A 5,155-nucleotide genomic window follows, 5' to 3' on the forward strand; every position below is an offset into this window, starting at 1 on the left:
CTTTCACATGTTAGGGAATTTTTCAGCTATTATCTCTTCAAATATTTTCTTGGGTCCTTTCTCTCTCCTCTTTCTGTGACCCCTGTAACGCGCATGTTGATGTGTTTAATGTTGTCCCAGAGGTCTCTTAGGCTGTCTTCATTTCTTTTTTCTTTATTCTGTTCCACGGCTGTGATTTCCACCATTCTGTCTTCCAGGTTACTTATCCGTTCTTCTGCCTCAGTTATTCTGTTATTAATTCCTTCTAGTGTATTTTTAATTTCAGTTATTGTATTGTTCATCTCTGTTTGTTCTTTAGTTCTTCTAGGTCTTTTTCAAACATTTCTTGCATCTTCTCCATCCTTGCCTCCATTCTTTTTCCAAGATCCTGGATCACCTTCACTTTCACCATTCTGAATTCTTTTTCTTGAAGGTTTCCTATCTCCACTTCATTTAGTTCTTTTTCTGGGGTTTTATCTTGTTCCTTCATCAAGGACATAATCATTTTGTCTAACTTTCTGTGGTTGTGGTTTTCATTCTGCAGGCTGCAGGATTGTAGTACTTCTTGCTTCTTCTGTCTGCCCTCTGGTGGATGAGGCTATCTAAGAGGCTTGTGCAAGCTTCCTGATGAGTGGAACTGGTGGTGGGTAGGCAGGGCATGCTCAGTAAAACTAATCCACTTGTCTGCTGATGGGAGGGGTGTGTTCCCTCCATGTTGGTGTTTGGCCTGAGGCAACCCCCGCACTGGAGCCTGCAAGCTGTTTGGTGGGGCTAATGGGGGCCTCCGGGAGGGTTCACACCAAAGAGTACTTCCCAGAACTGGTGCTGCCAGTGTCCTTGCCCCCATGATGAGCCAAAGCCGCCCCCCACCTCTGCAGGAGACCCTCCAACACTAGCAGGTAGGTTTGGTTCAGTCTCCTGTGGGGTCACTGCTCCTTTCCCCTGGGTCCTGGTGCGCATGAGACTTTGTGTGTGCCCTCCAAGAGTGGAGTCTCTTGTTTCCCCCAGTCCTGTGGAAGTCCTGCAATCACATCCTGCTGGCCTTCAAAGTCCGGTTCTCTGGGGATTCCTTCTCCTGTTGCCGAGCCCCCAGGTTGGGAAGCCTGACACGTGGCTCAGAACCTTCACTCCAGTGGGAGAACTTCTGTAGTATAATGGTTCTCCAGTTTGTGAGTCGCCCACCCAGCAATTATGGGATTTGATTTTTTCATGATTGTGCCTCTCCTACCATCTCATTGTGGCTTCTCCTTTGTCTTTGGATGTGGGGTATCTTTATTTGTGGGTTCCAGCGTCTTCCTCTCAATGGTTATTCAGAAGATAGTTGTGATTCCAGTACTCTGGCAAGAAGGGGTGAGCACACATCCTTCTACTCCCCCATCTTGAGCCAATCTTCCATAAATGTTTAAATAATAAGCTTTAATATCAATAGTATATTTTTGTTAAAATAAAACTTAATTTTCTTTCATCTGCTATGAAGACAGGGTTTCTTTGACTGTAGGTCTGCTCTTGATAAGAGATTGGGAAAGGTTTTTCTGTACCTTTTAAATAATCTGCCTAGAAAGGTGATAGTTTTTCTCTTTCCAAAATAATTTCCTGTGCTTCATGTTGTGTTTATCATGTCTTTAATTACATAAGAAAACAGTCTTCTCAGTATTAAAATAGCTACGTTTTGCTCACAACTATGTAACCTGCTGTATTTGCTTTTAAATTCTTTTATTGTCACTTTGGTTAAATAGGTAATTAAGTATTGTTCCATAATGATCTGTGATCCCATTTAGTCAAATGTCCCTTTCTCTTAAACTATCTATAACCCCATGTTACTTTGGGGATCTCAAGAAGAGATAAAAAGAGCAAAAATCATTAGAAAACCTTGGTGTCTACTATTCATGGATAAGTACTCTTAAGAGGTGAGTGTATATTTGTTTTCAGAAATTTTGTTATGCAAATATAACCTGCATTTTTAAGATGAGCAATGAGATGATACCCTACATACGGTTTTGTAAACTGCTTTTTTTCTACAAACATCATATTATGGAGGTCAATTCAAGCCAATCAGTATAAGCCCACATAATAATAAAATGGCCTTAAGCACTAATGGTCAATTTAGGTATGATAATAATAAGAATGGTTAATATTATTACTGACTTCCTCTGGCCCTACAGTGTTGTAAGTGCTAAACCTATACTTGGTCATTTAATTCCCACCACGTCCTGTGAGGAGAAGCTACTGTTTCTGAACTGTAACCATCAGGGAACTGAGGCACAGTGATGGCAGTGCTAGCCAGTCACAAGATTAAGATATGAACCAGTTCTGCGTGGCAGCTGAGCCCCACACCTAACTAGTGCACACTAGTGCTTCTCATCTGATAAGACCCTCAACATTACTGTTCATCAGGGCACAGCGAAATAAAACTAACGTCCCATGGTTTTTTCTCAGTTAGCTGGGCAAAAGTTTAAACAACAGATCTTAATCAGTGTGGTTTGGAATTTGGAGACCTGTGTCCTGTTATATTGTGGAAGGGGCTCCTGCAACATTCTGTCTCCCTTCCTGTGCCTCAGGGATGTTCCCCTACTAAAGTGGATAACTTCCCTGTGCTTGGAGCAGAAAATGTTTATGTTTCTCCAGCCTTTTTAATATTTTGTATAATTTCAAGGGCAATGGGAATTTATTACAGTTAAAAATAGATAACATACAAAGGGAAATAAGATAATAATACCTCAAAGCCCACCATCTGAAGAAAAGCCCTTCTAGGCGCTTAGCGCCGAGCCGGCTGAGAGGAAGATGTGTTGGGTGCAGGGCTTGGGCTGCTGCTCTCGCCCCTTCGGTCACCGCCCCTGGAAACCCCTTTTGTAAAGCCTATACAGTTCAGACCCCCGAGAGTATGTCTCCAACTGCTGCTACAGAGGTTTATTCAAAAGCTTTAGCTGTTTGTCATGGACCACTGGACCTCTGTGACTTTCTGATCAAAGCTCGTGAGCTAAAGGACGATGAACATCACAGAAGAGTCATACAGTGTTTGTGGGAATTACATGAGGACCTTAAAGGATACAGTATAGAGGCAGAAGGCCTTTTCTTTCTAAGGTACAGGGAAAACAATGATGATGGACGTGTTTTATGCTTATGTGGAAACGAAGAGGAAAAAACGGGTTCATTTTCATGGTTTCATGCTAGATGCTCACAAAAGAATACACCGCTTTAAACAGAGTTTGCCATAAAGGAAACCAGGACTCATGGCTAAATCATACGATCCAATAGCTCCTATAGCTGAAGAAATCAGTGAAGAAGCATGTCTCTTATGCTTTGATGAATTTCAGGTCACTGACATTGCTGATGCCATGATTCTGAAACAGCTTTTTGAAAATCTGTTCAAAAATGGGGGTCGTCGGGCTTCCCTGGTGGCGCAGTGGTTGAGAGTCCGCCTGCCGATGTAGGGGACATGGGTTCGTGCCCCAGTCCAGGAAGATCCCACATGCCGTGGAGCGGCTGGGCCTGTGAGCCATGGCCGCTGAGCCTGCGCATCCGGAGCCTGTGCTCCGCAACGGGCGAGGCCACAACGGTGAGAGGCCCGTGTACCGAAAAAAAAAAAAAATGGGGTCGTTGTTGTGGCAACATCCAACAGGCCCCCAGATGTTCTCTATTAAAATGGACCCCAAAGAGCTAACTTTGTATCATTCATAGCTGTCCTGAAGGTCTCTGAGGCAATGAGAGAGAGGAATGCATGTATGTGGGCAATGCTGTATTTCTTTCTGGAATACTGTAATATGGTCCAGCTAGATTCTGGGATAGATTATCAGAAAAGGGAACTTCCTGCTGCAGGAGAACTCTACTATCTCACAAGTGAAGCTAATGTGGAGGCTGTCATGGATAAGTTGTTTGATGAGCTGGCTCAGAAACAAAGTGATTTAACTAGACCAAGGATTCTAAAAGTGCAAGGCAGAGAGCTGCGGCTGAATAAAGCCTGTGGAACCGTTGCCGACTGCACATTTGAAGAGCTATGTGAGAGAGATCCCATCCAGGATACCACATTACCTTTAGTCATCATGCCTCCTTAGAGTCCTCTTAGTTGTGACACTTTCTCAGACTTTCCTTCTTTTTGATGACCCTGACAGTTTTGGGGAATACTCGTCAGTTATTTTGTAGACTGTCCCTCGAATGGGATTTGTCTGATGTTTTTCTCATGATTTGACTGGAATTGTGGGCTTTGGGAGGAAGACCACAGAGGTCAAGTGCTCTTTTCATCAGATCATATCAAGGGCACATATGATCAATGTGACTTAACACTGTTGATGTTAACCTTGATCACACTTGTCTGAGGTAGTGTTTGTCTCCACTATAAAGTTACTCTTTTCCCCCTCTTTCCATAGTGAACTCTTTGGAAGGAAGTTCTTGCTGAGTTTTCATGTAGCAGCAAAGAAGAAAATCCACAACTATTTAACAAGGCTGTTAAAATACTTTCCCCTTTTCCAGCTACATATTTGTGTGAGGCTAGATTTTCTTATATGACTCAACCAAAGCAACATATAACAATAGTCTGACTGTAGAAGCAGGTATGAGAATTCCACTATCTCCTATTATGCCAGACATTAAAGAGATTTGCCCAAAGTATAAAACAATGCTACTCTTCTTACTATTTTCATTTTAGAAGTATAATTATTTTCATAAAAATGTTATTTCTGTTAATTTTATAGGTTGAATATAATGGTTTTATCATTGTTATTTTAAATAAATTAATAAATATTTTATTTTAAAAAAGCCCTTCTAATGTTTTCATCTGCATTATATTCCTCCAGAATTATACTTATGCAGGTATTATATATTTATACATGTATGCATACATTTATATATTTACATACAAATCATAAGATCTCATCTTACACTTAATTTTATAACTTATCTCACTGTAGTGGGTTGAATTGGGTGCCCCCAATATTTTGAAATCATAACACCCCCATACCTTAGTTGGAAATAGGGTCTTTGCAGATATAATTAAGTTAAAGATCTCAAGAGATGATTGGATTTAGGATGGTCCCTAAACCCAATGACTAATGTCCTTATAAAAGAAAGGAGGGAGATTTCACACACCGAGGGAAGAAGGCCATGTGAAGACAGAGGCAGAGACTGGAGTTATGCTGGCACAAACCAAGGGAAGCCAGGAGCCACCAGAAGCTGGAAGAGG

General features: G+C 41.6%; 1 pseudogene; it reads left to right on the top strand.

Moving 5' to 3' along the window:
* The first annotated feature begins 2,692 nt into the window (after positions 1–2,692).
* On the top strand, positions 2,693–4,714 carry LOC137216614 (AFG1-like ATPase pseudogene; annotated as a pseudogene).
* Positions 4,715–5,155: the final 441 nt, after the last annotated feature.

This window comes from Pseudorca crassidens, chromosome X (assembly GCF_039906515.1).
Source record: "Pseudorca crassidens isolate mPseCra1 chromosome X, mPseCra1.hap1, whole genome shotgun sequence".
NCBI lineage: Eukaryota > Metazoa > Chordata > Mammalia > Artiodactyla > Delphinidae > Pseudorca > Pseudorca crassidens.